Raw genomic sequence first — 19,748 nt, forward strand, 5'->3', positions numbered from 1 at the left:
TATCACTCACTGCACCTTTTAATATCACTCACTGCACCTTTTAATATCACTCACTGCACCTTTTAATATCACTCCCTGCACCTTTTAATATCACTCCCTGCACCTTTTAATATCACTCACTGCACCTTTTAATATCACTCACTGCACCTTTTAATATCACTCACTGCACCTTTTAATATCACTCCCTGCACCTTTTAATATCACTCCCTGCACCTTTTAATATCACTCCCTGCACCTTTTAATATCACTCCCTGCACCTTTTAATATCACTCCCTGCACCTTTTAATATCACTCACTGCACCTTTTAATATCACTCCCTGCACCTTTTAATATCACTCCCTGCACCTTTTAATATCACTCCCTGCACCTTTTAATATCACTCCCTGCACCTTTTAATATCACTCACTGCACCTTTTAATATCACTCCCTGCACCTTTTAATATCACTCCCTGCACCTTTTAATATCACTCACTGCACCTTTTAATATCACTCCCTGCACCTTTTAATATCACTCCCTGCACCTTTTAATATCACTCCCTGCACCTTTTAATATCACTCACTGCACCTTTTAATATCACTCACTGCACCTTTTAATATCACTCACTGCACCTTTTAATATCACTCACTGCACCTTTTAATATCACTCACTGCACCTTTTAATATCACTCACTGCACCTTTTAATATCACTCACTGCACCTTTTAATATCACTCCCTGCACCTTTTAATATCACTCCCTGCACCTTTTAATATCACTCACTGCACCTTTTAATATCACTCACTGCACCTTTACATCAACGTACTGATAGCGATCAGTTAAATAAGAGCTGAGCCAGGAGAGGGCCGTTCCCTTAACTCCCACAACATCTTCTAGTCTATCCAGAAGAATGGAATGATCAATGGTATCAAATGCTGCACTAAGGTCAAGCAACACAAGCAGCGAGACACAGCCCTGATCAGACGCCAACAGTAGATGATTTATTACTTTAACCAGTGCTGTTAACCAGTTAAATAAAGGTTCACATGAATTAACAAACCACAGATTTTTTATTTTTATTGCATTTTGGAAAATATCTCAACTTTTCTGGAAATTGGGTTTTTATTTATGTACTTATAGAAAATAAATAAAATATCAATGTTAATTTTGTGAGTAGGGCGGCACGGTGGTGTAGTGGTTAGCGCTGTTGCCTCAGAGCAAGAAGGTCCGGGTTCGTGGCCAGCGAGGGCCTTTCTGTGTGGAGTTTGCATGTTCTCCCCGTGTCTGCGTGGGTTTCCTCCGGGTGCTCCGGTTTCCCCCACAGTCCAAAGACATGCAGGTTAGGTTAACTGGTGACTCTAAATTGAGCGTAGGTGTGAATGTGAGTGTGAATGGTTGTCTGTGTCTATGTGTCAGCCCTGTGATGACCTGGCGACTTGTCCAGGGTGAACCCCACCTTTCGCCCGTAGTCAGCTGGGATAGGCTCCAGCTCGCCTGCAACCCTGTAGAACAGGATAAAACAGCTACAGATAATGAGATGAGATGAGATTTTGTGAGTAAATGTGATAATAGACCTCTGTTGGAGCAGTTGAAGATCTGCATAAATATTGTGTAAAATTGCTGGACAAACAGAAGTCTAAGGGCCTCTGCATGCTCTTGCGACAAGGCTTTTGCAGATAGCTTTTCGCAGACAGTTGTAATTTATCGTTGAGCGGGGAGTAATAGGCATGCGCGATGTTATTCACCGCCACAACGCAAGGGGGCACGAAGTCGCGAAACCGCTAGGAGTAGTTGGTGGGTGTGGTTAGTGGAGTGTTTATCCTCCGGTTACTTATAATGACTAGAACTGGAGTCGTATAGATGTCCGTACTTCCTCACTTCCTCGATCAACCGCTCTTCGTGCTGCTCCATCTTCGCTCATGTTTTTAAAAATGGCGGTAGTGAAAACAAACCAAACCGGGAAAGTAGGGAAGCGGAAGTGTGTGTACAGCGGATGTAGAGTGGACCAATCAGAGCCCTCTTGTCTGCGACGCTGTCTGTGAGGCTTCCGCCTCACAATTTTTGGTCACAATTTTTGGGAGGTGCGCGCAGAGCGTCTGCAAAGGTGGGGGGGCTACGCAGACACCATCTGCGACACCGTCTGCGAGGACTGGGTTGTCAGCATAAATTGGCCTTAAGTGTGTGTGTGTGTGTGTGTGTGTGTGTGTGTGAGAGAGAGAGAGAGAGAGAGAGAGAGAGAGAGAGAGAGAGAGATTTCAGCACTTCCTCTTTTAGATCTTTTTACCTCAGATCTTCAACCAGAATTTCTCTGAACTCTCTCTCTCTCTCTCTCTCTCTGCCCCTGGTAAGACTATCTTGGAAGACATTTTGTACTCTGTTGTGTGTATGGTATGTGTTCATGTTTATAACATCTTTCTGTCTTTAATCTTTCAACAAAGACTAAATTCAGTCAATCCAGTTTTACTCTAAATTCAATTAGAACTGAAAATAAAGTTTTGGTTTCTGCTTTATCTGGTTGTTTTATAAAACAGAGCAGAATTGTGGTGTTTGTTAGTATTGTATTACTGCAGTAATAATAATTATATCACAATGATGTTTGATGTTTATTGTGAGGAGATTCCTGCTTCAGTCCAATGCTCCGGTTCCAAACTTAATTATCTAATTTAATTATCAAAGTCTAATAATTATTCTGAACATTTTCATTGAATATATCAGGACCAGCTGACAGGAACTAGTCAGGAATATATCAGGGACTAGTTTTAGGGCTGAGTGCTTGGGTTTTCAGTGCTTCAGACTGCAGTGTGTTTTTTCATAACTTGTATTGATGTGCTTCCAAAATTTTAGTGTTCTTTTTTGTAAAGGTATAAACAGGTATAATCAGTGGGAATCTGTCTGTTTCTGCTCTGTGTGCACTGGTTGGTGTTTTTATTTCAACTTTTAGGATATTTCTACAGAATTCTGCATGCAGGGACTCTGTGGGATGTTTGTCCCCTCGAATGTAGTCATGTGTGCACAAAAGTGGAGACAGTGCAATGGGTGTAATGCCACTGTCAAAGATGTTGCACTAAATTCTAATTGGTTTGTCTATTTTGTCAATTTTTTCGTCATTGCATAAAGAGCTCTTAGTGCTTTGTGCATTGACTCTCAGATCAAAGTTTCCTGCAGTACTGATGTTCAGTTGTAGATAATCACAGTGTAACAAGTGTTCTAGGGTGGTGTTTCCTAGAGCAGACAGGTGTCTGTTTTCCTGAGACCTGGCCTTTTTCTGGAAGATTACAATTTTGGTCAGATTGACTATCATGCCTCAGTTCTCAGTCCTGTTCTAGAAGGTCTAGGTTCTGCTGTGAGCCTTGTTCAGTAGGCAGGTGCTGATTAAAACAACACAGGGCCCTGGGTCTATGTTAACACCAAGGGCCCCCTCACCCATCATAATACCATATGGGTCAATCCATGTGAAATCACCAGAGGCCTCGCCACTGACCATCTCAGATTTGCTTCATACTTTCTGGAAATATTGTCAGTGTGCCCAATAAATAGTGTACAAGATTTTAGGCTTGTACCTTCATTAGTTTCTGAGATATAGGGGCTTTAAAAAAAGGGGTGTGGCCCCAATTTCACTGTTAAAACGCGTGCTACAGAAAATGGACCTAACTTCCATAAGTCATTACTTTTAAACTATTCATGCAAGATACGTGAAATTTTCAAGGATTGTTCTTCAATGCCAGATGCCATTAAATACTAAAATAGAAAGTTCACAGTTCAATATTTGCCAAGTTATGACTTGCTGAAAATAATAAAAAACTGTCTTCTATCGTACTTTGGAGCAACTTTGACGCCCCCATATCTCCACATTAAAGCACACCAGATCTTTCAAATTTTCTTATTTATTACTTATGTTATAGTACTCTTTAACCCTTTGGTGACTGACCCCTTGAAAATGGTTCCTCCAGGAACCATGACGTTTCAGTTGTCAAGACAACGGAAAAACTAAAATACAAATACAAATACAAGAGCATTTTGTTTTGTGCACAAGAGCATTGTGACGTATCTTTCTGTTTTTGTATTTTAGTTTTTCCGTTGTCTTGACAACTGAAACGTCATCATTCCTGGAGGAACCATTTTCAAGGGGTCAGTCACCAAAGGGTTAAGGAACTAGGTATGTGTTCAAAAGAAATCAAACTTTATGATTTATTAGGTTTAAAAAAAACATTTTGTGCCTATAATTCAAATGCATATTGCAAATGTATGACAAGATCTACCATAAAAACAATTATACCACTGGAAAGAGCTTGTTCTGATTAGCCAATGCACATAATATGAAGTTGGTACCCTCAACCAAACTATAAATATTAAGGTATCAAATATGGCATGTTTTACGATAGACAGAAATGCTGTTTTAAGGCATATTACAATACAATTACAAACCTACAGTGTAGGAAAAATAACAACCTTAAAAATACTTTATTTGAAGAGCTTAAACAGTGTATTGATTTGCTTTTCCACATCAGATGGAAGTTTATACTGCCTGCCAGTTGATGTAAGTGGGGCATCAATGATTTTCATGACATGCACCAGAGGGACCCAACAGTTATCCTCTCTCCTGGGCCAGCTGTAAGTCTGAGAGGGACCATGAGGATGCATAAATGTTACTTGTACATCTTGTTCCTCCTCTGATAATTCATGAATGTTGCCTATCCACCACTGTCTGTCATACAAACATACAGCATATTTACCAGGAATTGTATCTGCCAGAGAGATTGCTGATTTAACAGGGGTTTTATGCATTACTTGTGGCCGATTCCCACTCATATCCACAATGAAGCTAGGACCACCTGACACCCTGCTGACCTGCAGCTGGTTGAACATGATTGGAACGAATGAGTGGTTGTCTCCTGTTCCAGGAATAGTAGCTGACCTTGAAAATCTGGTCTCCAATGCTTTTCCACTCTCCATAACTTCCCCTGTACCAACCCAGATGAAATGGATGTTCTTGATATGTTTTTCTGCTCACAAAAACAGATCGAATGGGGTTAGTATGTGATCACTCGTGACTGCCTGTAAGCTAGCTCGAGCTGCTGACCGCTTTACAGTGCCTCCAATACCATCACAAGGTGATTTACCATGAGAAGTGGCAAAGAAATGCCATTCTGCTAAAAGTCCAAAATCGTCTGCATGCTTTATTAGATTTGTGAAATTTTTATAGTTTTCGTATTGGGCTGCTGATCCGTCACTGAAGTAAATGACCTTTTTGAGCTGGGGATGTATCTGGCTGGCAAATGGAAGCTCAAATATATGCTTCTAAGGGATAGTGATAAAAATCCTCATGAATTTTGTGGTTTTTCAGTTTTTATGCATCTCTGGATGCATCCAAGTAGATTATATGCCTTAAAACAGCATTTCTGTCTATCATAAAACATGCCATATTTGATACCTTAATATTTATAGTTTGGTTTAGGGTACCAACTTCATATTTTGTGCATTTGCTAATCAAAACAAGCTCTTTCCAGTGGTATAATTTGTTTTTATGGTAGACCTTGTCATACATTTGTAATATGCATTTGAATTATAGGCGCAAAATGTTTTTTTTATTTTTAAAGTGTAATAAATCAGAAAGTTTGATTTATTTTGAACACATACCTAGTTGCCTAAAGAGTACTATAACATGAGTAATAAATAAGAAAATTTGAAAGATCTGGTGTGCTTTAATGTGGAGATATGGGGGGTCAAAGTTGCTCCAAAGCACGATAGAAGACTTTTTTTTATGATTTTCAGCAAGCCATAACTTGGCAAATATTGAACTGTGAACTTTCTATTTTAGTATTTAAAGGCATCTGGCATTGAAGAACAATCCTTGAAAATTTCATGTATTTTGCATGAATAGTTTAAAAGTAATGACTTATGGAAGTTAGGTCCGTTTTCTGTAGCATGCGTTTTAACAGTAAAATTGGGGCCAGACCCCTTTTTAAAAGCCCCTATATCTCAGAAACTAATGAAGGTACAAGCCTAAAATCTTGTACACTATTTATTGGGCACACTGACAATATTTCCAGAAAGTATGAAGCAAATCTGAGATGGTCAGTGGTGAACATTTTTCTAAATCTGGTTATTTGGGGCGGAATTACCCATATGCTATTGAAAACACTAAATTTCAGACACACATACATAGGTAGATGTATTATAAAATATAGGCTACAGAACACCAGCCAAATTTGAATGTTTGCTTGAATTATTTATGAAGTGAATATTGAATTAATTATTTGATGCTGTTGTTCACGATCTCACCAGAGGTTTTGCAGCCCTAATACTTGCGCTTCTGCATTTGGAACACGGAAATGTGAAAACAGGTCTATTAAACACAGACACATATTAATTCAGAGAAACACTTTAGAGTTTTTACATTTACAGCACCACAAGCATTAGTTATGAAAGAAAAAGCATGCAACACTCACAGTTCAGGGTAAAAGAGGAAATGGGACACAGGCTTGTGATTACCCAAGGTGCATTTTATTTTTTCTCCCTTTTCTCTTTTCAGTGGCTTTATTTCACTCTAAGCACATGTGTACACACACACACACACACACACACATGGTGCTGGGCTGTTCATCTCTCTCTCTCTCTCTCTGATTGCCGGCTTCTCCCTGAAAGAAAGCAAGAGACACATGTAAGTAAATTGCCGGTAATCTGATACAGGTGAGATTCACCACCTGTTACCTGCTGGTTCTACCTGCCTCCTCTCTGTCCACAGCTGATTCTCAGCCAGGCCCTCACTGCCACACACCACGTCAGTGTTTTAATAAGCCCTTGAAGGGTGCAAACTAAAGCTATTCATTTTTGAGTATTACTGCAAAATATCACTGAAATCATCACGATGATTCCATATTTAACTCACTCAAGAAATAAATTGTCATGTTCTACTATTACTAACAATATTTTATATGTGTCACACTTCTCAGGTGAACTGTACAGACCACACAATTCTTTTATTTAGCAGATGAACTTAATTCCTGGCTACTCCCAACCAGGGCTAAAAATTAACTTCAGTGCTTGGTCTCCACTCGGGCCAGTATTCCTGAATTCTTAGTGGCCAGGCCAAAATAAAGTGGCCTTTAAATTTCCTCTAGTCGAGCACAAAAAAATTAAAACCATTTTTACTTGAATAATACCCCATGGTGTTTAATGCATGCCCCAGAAATGGATTAATCAACAGCGTTAATTCTGTGTAATTTAGATATTGTACATTATTCAAATGTTACACTACATTACAGTCATTTAGCTGACATTTTTATTCAAAGTGACTAACAATAAGTGCATGTAGCCTCGGTAGCCGAGAGAATCTGAGAGCGACCAGTGCTGAAGTACGAGTGTAAACAAACGGCCTACAAATACCATCCAATATCTGGAATGATCAGGGGAGTTAAGAAGTTGAAGAATCTTGGACAAATACATTGACAAGGAATTATTTACATATGGTGTGTTTATTCTTTCCAAAGTTTGACAGCATCTGCATTAAAATGGTGAGCCTGTGCTTCTCTCCTAGCTTTTGCTTCTTGAGCCAATACAAGAGCCCTCACGGTACAGTGGGCTGGTAGAGTTCTATTAGACTCGAGCTCGGTGCTGGTGGTTAATATGGTTATGGTATTTGGCAGACGCTTTTGTTCAAAGAGACTTACAATATATAAACACTACATTATTAGTAAACCAATACAATAATGCACTCACTCTACTCTGACAGAGCCGACTTTCCAGATGAGAGCTGCTGGATGACTGCAGGATTTATTTCCCTTTTTTTGTTCTGGCTTGGCTCAACCTCAGCCTTTAAGCAAACAAACTCTCTGTTTTTGACACATAATTTTTCCAATTTTATTCCTGTGTAGATAATTGTTCACCTCCATGCATTTGTAGTTCCTTAGCTCCTCACCATCAATGCCCTCACTAAGAATAAAATAATTGACAATGTAAACATCGCTGATGTCGGGCCACAACTTCATGTCATCTATCCATTCTGCGAGGGTAGATGGATGGGGCACTTTGATCGTATTATCATCAGAGCACGTCAGAAAATTTTATGTCATTTACAGTCATTACTGTTGCACAATTAAAACGTGTCGGATCAGTCAGCTGGTGGGTTTTCAAAATAATAAATACATGCATGTGTTTTTGTGATAAATCCATATTATACTGAGTGTATTTCCCACATTAACCAATACAAAGTACTTTGTGTCTGTGGCATCTTTCAGTTCTTTTAAATCAAGGTTGAATACTTTCTTCTTTGCCACTACCTTTTATTAAATCAAATTTGAGGCTTTTGATTAATTCCTCGCTCTGCACTGTAACTTTTATTCTTGTATTTTATCTTATTCTATTTTAGCTTATTTTCTACTCTGTTGCTATTTTTAATTGGATTTGAATGTCCGTTTATAATGTGTTTCTTCCTCTGTCTGTTCACCCCAACACACTATAATATTATTGACATTTTCGCTCCACAACTTATAAATTTGTCTCGTGCTGTTTTGATAAGGAAAAACAAACTACTGCTATACTCAATCTAAAAAACTTAATGGTCCATATGAAACAGCTTTTACAGCTCTGTGAAAATGCATGACTGCAATGCATGATGGTATATACTGGTTGTAATAGGCCTGTAATTTTCATCATAGGTATACCTCAACTATGAGAGACAAAATGAGAAAAAAAATCCAGGAAATCACATTGTCTGATTTTTAAAGAATTTATTTGCAAATTATGGTGGAAAATAAGTATTTGGTCAATAACAAAAGTTCATCTCAATACTTTGTTATATACCCTTTGTTGGCAATGACAGAGGTCAAACGTTTTCTGTAAGTCTTCACAAGGTTTTCACACACTGTTGCTGGTATTTTGGCCCATTCCTCCATGCAGATCTCCTCTAGAGCAGTGATGTTTTGGGGCTGTCGCTGGGCAACACGGACTTTCAACTCCCTCCAGAGATTTTCTATGGGGTTGAGATCTGGAGACTGGCTAGGCCACTCCAGGACCTTGAAATGCTTCTTACGAAGCCACTCCTTCGTTGCCTGGGCGGTGTGTTTGGGATCATTGTCATGCTGAAAGACCCAGCCATGTTTCATCTTCAATGCCCTTGCTGATGGAAGGAGGTTTTCACTCAAAATCTCACGATACATGGCCCCATTCATTCTTTCCTTTACATGGATCAGTCGTCCTGGTCCCTTTGCAGAAAAACAGCCCCAAAGCATGATGTTTCCACCCCCATGCTTCACAGTAGGTATGGTGTTCTTTGGATGCAACTCAGCATTCTTTCTCCTCCAAACACGACAAGTTGAGATTTTACCAAAAAGTTCTATTTTGGTTTCATCTGACCATATGACATTCTCCCAATCCTCTTCTGGATCATCCAAATGCTCTCTAGCAAACTTCAGATGGGCCTGGGCATGTACTGGCTTAAGCAGGGGGACACATCTGGCACTGCAGGATTTGAGTCCCCGGCGGCGTAGTGTGTTACTGATGGTAGCCTTTGTTACTTTGGTCCCAGCTCTCTGCAGGTCGTTCACTAGGTCCCCCCGTGTGGTTCTGGGATTTTTGCTCACCGTTCTTGTGATCATTTTGACCCCACGGGGTGAGATCTTGTGTGGAGCCCCAGATCGAGGGAGATTATCAGTGGTCTTGTATGTCTTCCATTTTCTAATAATTGCTCCCACAGTTGATTTCTTCACACCAAGCTGCTTACCTATTGCAGATTCAGTCTTCCCAGCCTGGTGCAGGTCTACAATTTTGTTTCTGGTGTCCTTTGACAGCTCTTTGGTCTTGGCCATAGTGGAGTTTGGAGTGTGACTGTTTGAGGTTGTGGACATGACCTGTGGGCATCTCTCTTCAGGTAACATCTCCACTCAGCATTACCGACCACGCCCGCTCTCACATCCTCTTATTAACTTTCAGTGACTGTCATTGGCTGTTGCCGATCACCTGCTTCCCCCGTGTGTATTTAAGCTGCAGTCCTCCCAAGCCTCAGTGTCAGATCGTCTGCAACTTCCAGCGTGAAACCTGCTCTGTGTTCCTACTACTCTGACTCCTGACTATTTTCTGTTCTGTCTGACTCTGTCTGCTCTCCAGCCCCAGTAACCTGATCTGTCTTCTGTCCTGTCGACTCTGCCTCTTGCCTGCCTCTCCTGTACCTTCGCCTGATCTCCAGCCTGCCCAGCCCTGCTGCTCGCCTGCCTCTCCATCAGTCTGGTGTGAGCAGCCCTGCCTGGAGCCCTACTCTCCAGCCCCAGTGACCTGACCCTGCATTTCTGTCCCCTATCTTGCTATCTGATCTGTGACTCTGTGTTCCAGCCAGCTCCCTAACTCCAGCCTGCTGAGGGAATACTGCTGGGAGACTGCCTGTAACCCAAGTGCTGTTAGCCTACAGCCACACCTCTCTGACAACGCCTGATCCTGTCTGATCTCAGAAGCTAAGCAGGGTTGGGCCTGGTCAGTACTTGGATGGGAGACCTCAGACATCACCACCATGCTCCCACCTGCCTCTTGCCACTGAACTTCACACACATTCTCCCAACTCCCTTTTCCCCTGTTACTAATAAACTGTGGTTTGAGTGCATTTGATCTCCTTTCCTGTCTGGTCCCTGACAGAATGATTTGACCAAGACATGGAGTCAGTGCCTAGACTGGCTGCAGCGCACTGAAGGAGAAGTCTGCTGACGTTGCAGCCCTGATCCAGCTTGGTCAACAACGACTGGACCAAGCATTCCAGCTGCTCACTGCCCTAGCACTCAATGCCCTGGAACCCAAGGTCGGCAGTCTGGAGTGTTTTGACAGTGACCCCTCCCAAGTCCGTGCTTTCCTGACCAGCTGCTGGTTGCTGTTTGACCTGCAGCCCAGAACCTTCGCGTCGGAGGCAGCGAAGGTGGCCTTCGTCATCACTCATCTGACTGGCCGTGCCCGCCTGTGGGGGACTGCTGAGTATGAACACCGGCGTGTGCCTCCTTTTCCCTGTTTGCAGCGAAGATGATTAAGGTCTTCGACCTGGGCTCGTCATCAGTAGAGGCATCCGGAGGACTGATGAGTATTCGCCAAGGCAGACGTACAGTGGCTGACTACTCGATCGATTTCCGGACCTTGGCCTGGCGCAGCAAGTGGAACATGCAGGCGCTGGTGGACGCCTTTCTGCACAGCCTGGCCGACTACATGAAGGACAAATTGGTCTCGTATGAACAACCATCGACACTCAATGAGGCCATCACCCTGGCTGTCCGCATTGACCACCAGGTCCAGACCCGTTGACGAGAGAGGGCCCACCAGACTCAGTCAGTCATCAGCGCACCGAGAAGCCCGAGCTCGCCGGACATAGGAGGGCCCGGCTGGGTTCAATGATCCTCCAATCCTCCACCAGCCAGAAACTTATGCTCCAAGTTTGCCTTTGTCTGTCGGATTCCACCCACACCCTGGCCGCCCTGGTTGACTCTGGCGCCGAGGCTAACATCATGGACACCGAGCTTGTGCGCCAGTTGGGTCTGCAAAGCCATCATTTATCCTCTCCTGTTCCAGCCAGGGCACTGGATGGCCATCTCCTTGGCACCATCACCTGCCTCACTGCCCCTGTCCCGATGACTCTGTCTGGTAACCACCACGAAACCATCCAGTTTCACCTGCTCCGTTCCCCCGGCCAACCTCTCATCCTGGGCTATCCATGGCTCTGCCAGCACAGTCCTCACCCTGACTGGGCCACTGGAGCCATAAGAGAATGGGGCAAGGACTGCCACCAGACCTGCTTACGAGCCGCCACTCTAACCTCTCGTACTCCACCTGCCAGCTCTGCCCCCGACCTCACTAATGTCCCAGTGTGTTATCACAGCCTTCGGGAGGTATTCAGCAAAGCCAAGGCCACTTCCTTGCCCCCTCACTGGCCCTACGACTGCGCCATTGATCTCCTCCCAGGCACTGCACCACCCAAGGGCCATCTCTACTCTCTGTCTGCCCCGGAAAGGAAGGTGATGGAGGCCTACATCAGTGACTCTCTGGCTGCCGGCCTCATCCATCCATCCTCTTCTCCTGCCGGAGCTGGGTTCTTCTTCGTGCGAAAGAAGGATGGATCCCTGCGTCCCTGCATCGATTACAGGGGTCTCAACGACATCACCGTCAAGAACCGATACCCTCTCCCACTGCTTACCTCCGCCTTCGAGCTGCTCCAGGGAGCCACGATCTTCACCAAACTCGATCTCCGGAATGCCTACCACCTGGTTCGGATAAGGGAGGGAGACAAGTGGAAGACCGGGTTCAACACCCCCACCGGTCACTATGAATACCAGGTGATGCCGTTTGGCCTTACCAACGCACCAGCGGTATTCCAGGCTCTGGTGAATGATGTCCTGTGAGATATGTTGAACAAGTTCGTCTTCGTTTTCCTCGACGACATCCTGATCTTCTCAAAAACCCTGTCTGAACACACCCAGCATGTCCAGCAAGTGCTCCGTCGTCTCCTGGAAAACTCCCTCTTCATCAAGGCAGAGAAGTGTGAGTTTCACACCAAGTCTGTGGTGTTCCTGGGGTACATCGTGGCAGAGGGGACCATCCAGATGGACCCTGCCAAAGTCTCAGCAGTGACTTCATGGCCACTACCAGAGAGCAGGAAGAAGCTTCAGCAGTTCCTGGGCTTTGCTAATTTCTACAGGAAATTCATTCATAATTACAGCACTGTTGTGTCACCCCTCACCGCCTTGACCAGCACCAAACGGCGCTTCACCTGGACTCCGGCTGCCAATGAAGCCTTTGCCACCCTCAAGGCTCGGTTCACCACTGCTCCCGTCCTCCAGATGCCAGATGCGGAGCGGCAATTCATCGTTGAGGTGGACGCCTTGGATGTGGGATTTGGGGCAGTGCTCTCACAGAGGTCAGCGGATGACAACAAACTCCACCCCTGTGCGTTCTTCTCCCGCTGGCTATCGCCGGCTGAACACAATTATGACATAGGCAACCGGGAACTGCTGGCGGTCAAGCTTGCCCTGGAGGAATGGTGTCACTGGCTGGAGGGGTGCATAGTCCCATTCCTGGTCTGGACAGACCATAAGAATCTGGAATACATCTGCACCGCCAAACGACTCAACCCCAGACAGGCCCGCTGGGCTCTCTTTTTCACCAGATTCAATTTCACCCTTTCATACCGGCCCAGATCTCGCAACACCAAGCCTGACGCACTCTCCCGCCAGTTCCAGAAGGATGATGCCTCCTCCAAGGATCCGGCTCCCATCCTACCTGACCCCTGTATCGTTGCTGCTCTGACCTGGGACATCGAAGAACAAGTGTGGGAAGCCCTCCGTGACCAACCCAGCCCCAGTGCATGCCCTGCAAGTCGCCTCTTTGTTCCTGAAGACCTGCGATCCCAGGTTATACAATGGGGACACGACTCCCATCTAGCCTGCCACCCTGGTTCCACTCGCACCTACCACCTGCTCGCCCAACGGTTCTGGTGGCCGTCTATGAGCAGGGATGTGCGAGACTTCGTCCGAGCCTGCCCTACCTGTAATCAGAATAAATCCTCCAGCCGGCCTCCTGCCGGTTTGCTCCAGCCTCTGCCCGTGCCTATGCGACCCTGGTCCCACATTTCCCTGAGTTTTGTTACAGATCTGCCCCCTTCTAATGGGATGACTGTCATACTCACCATCGTGGACCGTTTTAGCAAGATGGCACACTTTGTTCCCCTCCCAAAACTACCGTTGGCCAAAGAGACTGCCCAGATTGTCCTGCAGCAGGTCTTCCGCATCCATGGGCTGCCCAGGGACATCGTTTCGGACCAGGGGCTGCAATTCACCTCCTCTTTCTGGAAGGAATTCTGTCACCTGCTCGGGGCCACCGCCAGCCTCACCTCCGGATTCCGACCCCAGTCCAATGGCCAGTCTGAGTGGACTAACCAGGAGTTGGAGAAGGCACTTCGGTGCATGGCGTCACGCAACCCTAAGGCCTGGTGTGAGCATCTGCTGTGGGTGGAATACTCTCACAACTCCCTCACCAGCTCAGCCACTGGACTGTCCCCATTCCACTGCGTGTATGGCTACCAACCACCCCTGTTCCCCAGCCAGGAGGGAGAGGTCACCTGCCCGTCTGCCCTCACCTATGCACGCCGATGCCGCCGCACCTGGTCTCAAGCCCGCGCTGCACTCCTCAAGTCAGTCACCAGCTACTCCATTGGAGCCAACCGGCAGAGGACGCCTGTGTGAGGACTACCAGGTGGGCCAGAAGGTGTGGTTGTCAGCCAAGGACCTGCCCCTCCAGGTGGAGTCTCGTAAGCTGGCACCTCGGTTCGTCAGACCATTTCTGATCCAGAGGATAATCAGCCAGTCTGCTGTCCGGCTCCGACTGCCCAAGTCTATGAGAGTGCACCCCACCTTCCATGTCTCAAAGATTAAGCCAGTGAACAAGAGCCCACTGGTCCCAGCTGCACCTTCTCCTCCTCCTCGTCTCATCGATGGTGGCCCGGTCTACTCCGTCCGGCGACTGCTGAAGTCATGGCACAGGGGCAGGGGCCTCCAATACCTGGTGGATTGGGAGGGCTATGGTCCTGAGGAGAGGATGTGAGTTCCTGCTGGGAGAATTTTAGACCATACCCTCATCAGCACCTTTCATCGCCTGCATCTGGACCAGCCGGCCACCCGGAGGGGTCGACCAAGGGGTCCTGGTCGGAATGACAGTGCGCCAACCGCCACTGTCCCCGAGTCCGATTCTGAACCAGATCCTGAGGCCTTGGACACTGACCAGTCAGAGGAGTTCTGACCCTCCATCGGTATTCCCCCTCCTCCTGCCCGTCTTGGTGGATCTGTGGCTAGGGACTTCTGGAGCCATCCCTTGAGGGGGGGGGTGTTCTGTCATGGTCCTACCTGTGAGCTTCTCTCTTCAGGTAACATCTCCACTCAGCATTACCGGCCACGCCCACTCTCACTTCCTCTTATTAACTTTCAGTGACTGTCATTGGCTATTGCCGATCACCTGCTTCCCCCCTGTGTGTATTTAAGCTGCAGTTCTCCCAAGCCTCAGTGTCAGATCATCTGCAACTTCCAGTGTGAAACCTGCTCTGTGTTCCTACTACTCTGACTCCTGACTATTTTCTGTTCCGTCTGACTCTGACTGCTCTCCAGCCCCAGTAACCTGATCTGCCTTCTGTCCTGTCGACTCTGCCTCTTGCCTGCCTCTCCTGTACCTTCGCCTGATCTCCAGCCTGTCCAGCCCTGCTGCTCGCCTGCCTCTCCATCAGCCGGTGTGAGCAGCCCTGCCTGGAGCCCTACTCTCCAGCCCCGGTAACCTGACCCTGCATTTCTGTCCCCTATCTTACTATCTGATCTGTGACTCTGTGTTCCAGCCAGTTCCCTAACTCCAGCCTGCTGAGGGAGTACTGCTGGGAGACTGCCTGTAACCCAAGTGCCGTCAGCCTACAGCCACACCTCTCTGACAACGCCTGATCCTGTCTGATCTCAGAAGCTAAGTAGGGCTGGGCCTGGTCAGTACTTGGATGGGAGACCTCAGATGTCACCAGCCATCCCTGCCTCTCAGTCCTCTTGCCACTGAACTTCACACGCATACATTCTCCCAACTCCCTGTTACTAATAAACTGTGGTTTGAGTGCATTTGATCTCTTCTCCTGTCTGGTCCCCGACAGGACAGGTGTCTTTTATACTGATAACGAGTTCAAACAGGTGCCATTAATACAGGTAACGAGTGGAGCACAGAGGACCCTCTTAAAGAAGTTGTTACAGGTCTGTGAGAGCCAGAAATCTTGCTTGTTTGTAGGTGACCAAATACTTATTTTACTGAGGAATTTACCAATTAATTCATTAAAAATCCTAAAATGTGATTTCCTGGATTCTTTCCCCCCATTCTGTCTCTCATCGTTGAAGTGTACCTATGATGAAAATTACAGGCCTCTCTCATCTATTTAAGTGGGAGAACTTGCACAATTGGTGGCTGACTAAATACTTTTTTGCCCCACTGTATGTGTAGTACTGTAGTTGTGTGCTTTGAGTAATGTCATCCACAATATGTATTTTTTGTTACAGAGAATCTTGGACATGGATGGAGCTGCACAGCCTCATGAATTTATTTACATTCACGAGGCTGGATTCAACCTCAGCAAAAATAGATGATGGGGATGTAATATAATTGGCCAAAGGGCAAATGTGCATGTCCTGGGGCAGAGCGGCGGAAATATCACATTGTGTGCCGCCATAAGCCTTCGAGGGCTACTACACCATCATGCCAAACTGGGTTGCTATAATGCGCAACACATAATCACATTTCTAGATGCACTTCATGATTTGATTAGATTAGATTAGATAAAACTTTATTGATCCCATTGGGAGGGTTCCCTCAGGGAAATTACAGTTTTTTTCTGATTAGGCACAATTTTTGAAACCTTTGGCTATTTTTGCAAAACTCTTCACACAAATTGCAAAACCTTACATCCAGTTCGCAAAACATCATAGATTACTTGCAAAAGCAAACACTTTTTGCTAAACTGTTAACACTCTTTTCAAAATAGTATTTTTGTACACAACAGTACACACAACGCATAACACTAATAAGCACACGAAGCAACAACTGAACACTGACAGTAAGAATGGAAAACACATCTGGCTTTTACTTTCTCTGTGCACAAGATAGTCTGTCAGTTTGAGGTCATACTTTTTGTCATAGTTCTGTAAACACACAGGGATCCAAATTTCAAGTATTTTAAATAGGGCTGGGAATATTAACGCGTTAATCGCGATTAGATTAATGTAAATTGTGATCGCGAATATTTTTTTTAATCGCGATCAGAGTTTACCAGCATTTTCCGCACTTCTACCATCCACATGCAGTTCCTCTGGTTGTATGAATTAAACTCATTTTCGGTTAAACGCGCTATTTCGAGTTTGCTAGTCTTTTGTTCCTTCTACGCATCCGTAGGCAGCTCGAGCGGAAGCGTGTGGTTTCCATCGAGTCATTGGCATTGGCATGGAAGGACATGCTGTTGTCTTCAGTTTAGTCCTCTTTTGTGATGGATAAGCAACGGTTTTCTGGACCTCTGAATGGTTTGTTTGAATTTAAGTTATGAAGTGCTTTGTATGGTTATTTATTTTTTTATGGTGACATTTTATTTTTGAAGAAGAGAGTGGCCTGACATTACATTGTTCATAGTCAAATCTGAAGTAGAGACAAGTGGGTCTACATGGCACTTTTTCTGATTTTTTTCTTGTGTTCATTTATTTACAATTTCTCCAAAGTAGCCAGTCATTCATTCTTAATACTTGTTTTCCTTTCTCTACACTCTTTTTGAAATAAAAAAGGCCAAAAGATAAATTCTGCTTTTGTCTCTGTCTTCATTTTATTCCAATTTAAGACACAATGGTCAGAAATACTTTGCATTGTGGGTTTAACTTTAGATTCGAACGGTCTTACTGCAAAATATCAATTTTACACATGCAAAGTAAATCAAGATTAATCACGATTAACTATGAAATTTCTGAGATTAGTTGCGATCAAGAAAATTAATCTTTTGACAGCCCTAATTTTAAAGTATTTTTATTCAAGGTGTTTACTGTATTTGCTGTAAACACACCAAAACAAACATAAGTGATAAGTGTTTTTACATACAGTTATTTCACAGAGAGGAAAAAAAAAAACCCTCAGTTGTGTCGTCTCTCTGGGTCCGGCCACAAGATTTCGTCAACATCGCATGCAATGTCTTCAAGTCCAAGGCACCGAGGAAAATACCTCCTGGAGCGTCGTATCCAGGCCTGACATGACCCCTGGTCAATATTCCCACATGCCTCCTCCATTGCCTGTAAAAGGCCTATATGTTGATGGGGATGACAGTCATTGACCTTCCAGCGCCAGGCAGAGAAGAACTCTTCGATAGGGTTCAAGAAGGGAGAGTATGGGGGGATGTAGAGTAGAGTGAAGAGTGGGTGATCTGTAAACCATTCGCGGACCAAAGCAGCCCTATAGAAATGAACATTGTCCAATATGATGACATACCTGGTGTGCTCTGGTCTCTGAACATTAGTGAACATGTGATGTAAGGTGTCCAGGAATGTATTAATGTGTGCAATGTTATATGGGCCCAGGGTTGCATGATGGTGAACAGCACCATTTTGACTTATAGCTGCACACAGAGTTATGTTGCCACCGCGTTGTCCTGGGACATTGACTATGGCACAGTGTCCAATAATGTTCCTGCCACGTCTCCTCGTTTTAGTAAGGTTGAAACCTGCCTCATCTACAAAAATCAGCTCATGACCCATGGCATCTGCATCTAGCTCCATCACTCTCTGGAAAAGACAAAACAAATTCAGCACAGCAGGCCCAAGCACAGCACTACAGAATGCACTTCCAGATCCAGCACCAATGATACTATAGCTTACCTGCACATATTCATATCGCAGTTGTTTTACACGTTCACTGTTTCTTTCTGTTTCATTCTGATTTTGTTGTGGGCAAGTACACAAGACAATACAGAAATGCTCACACTGTTCATGTCTTGAAAGGTGGTGTCATCCTCTATTATGCGCTGCTGTATTTCTCGTAGTCTTATGGAATTATTTCCAATGACCATATTGACTATATGAGTCTCCTGTTCTGCAGTGAACATTCTTCCTCTGCCCCCAGCTGCTGGATGTCTAGCAATTCTGTAAAGTAACAATTTCAGTATTTTTACATGCATTGTCTTGTTGTGTTTCTCATTAGAGTATGGCAGTGCTACAAAACTTAGTGTAAAGTGACTGTACTAACCGATTCTCATTTTGAAATGTCCTTATGATGCTTGCTACAGTGTAGCGGCTCAAGTTAGGCTGAACCCGTTGGCCAGCTTCCTTCAAGGTCATTCCATGGTTGATAACATGGTCCACTATTGTAGCTCTGATGTCATCAATAATTCTATTTCTTACTCTCCTTCCTCCTTCACTGCCATGTCCTCTTCCACGACCTCCTCTAATTCTCACTCTTCTCACTCTTCCTGCTCCTTCCATTATACTCCACACCGACAGCTTACCTGTGGCTTATTTATAGTGCTCAGGCTGATTGCAAAGTGAACTAATTATCTAAAACTGTTTTCACATGTGACAGTGTGGCCAGACTGTTGGCCAAATAATGTAAATAATAGCTATAAATGTGTATAGTTTTGCTAGGAGTGTGTTTGAAATTTGGAAATTGAGTGTAAAGCAGTGAGTTGTGTTTACAGTTCTGCAAAAGGTGTGCTGTGCAGTGGATTGTACTTACACTTTTGCAAAGTGTGCGTTACAAAATTACAAACTCAGTGCAAAGCAGTGTTTGTGCTTTTAGTTTGCGAACTCAGTGAGTGGTTTTGTGATAGATATTACTAGTTTCAGAAATTGTGCTACAAGAATCACCATTAGAGTTTAAGCATTCAGAAAAAAACTGTAAGATTCCAGCAGCATCATTACAGGTAAACAGATAAAAGAAATAGAGGAAAACGTCTAGATAAATTAAAATAAATTAAGTTGTACAGGACAGACCAGAGCAGCCAAGGTTTGTTTGTTGTCTGGGATAATGTTAGTTTCCATCGGGCTGCTCTGGTCCAGAACTGGTTCACCAACCATGATCAATTTGAAGTTGTGTACTTGCCCCCTTACTCACCATTTCTAAACCCTGTAGAAGATTTTTTTTTCCACTTGGAGATGGCGCATATATGACCGCCAACCACATGCCCACATGCCTCTTCTGCAGGCAATGGAACAGGCCTGCGGAGACACTGAGGTAAGGTCAATCCAAGGATGGATTCGGCACACCAGGGGATAT

The 19,748-nt window shown here is 44.7% G+C and overlaps 1 protein-coding gene across 2 annotated transcripts in view; it reads left to right on the forward strand.

Annotated features, from left to right (window-relative positions):
• Positions 1-19,748, forward strand: part of LOC132882278 (procathepsin L-like) — a 64,795-nt gene that overhangs the window by 11,716 nt on the left and 33,331 nt on the right. Inside the window, exon 1 of one of the 2 annotated variants that reach the window (XM_060915573.1) lies at positions 2,317-2,363. The exons of the other annotated variant lie outside the window; for it this stretch is intronic. The gene's annotated coding sequence lies outside the window, so the exon portion shown is untranslated. Of the gene's footprint in view, positions 1-2,316; positions 2,364-19,748 lie in introns of those variants that run through there. 2 annotated transcript variants of the gene reach the window in all.

Source organism: Neoarius graeffei, chromosome 2, assembly GCF_027579695.1.
Source record: "Neoarius graeffei isolate fNeoGra1 chromosome 2, fNeoGra1.pri, whole genome shotgun sequence".
Lineage (NCBI taxonomy): Eukaryota > Metazoa > Chordata > Actinopteri > Siluriformes > Ariidae > Neoarius > Neoarius graeffei.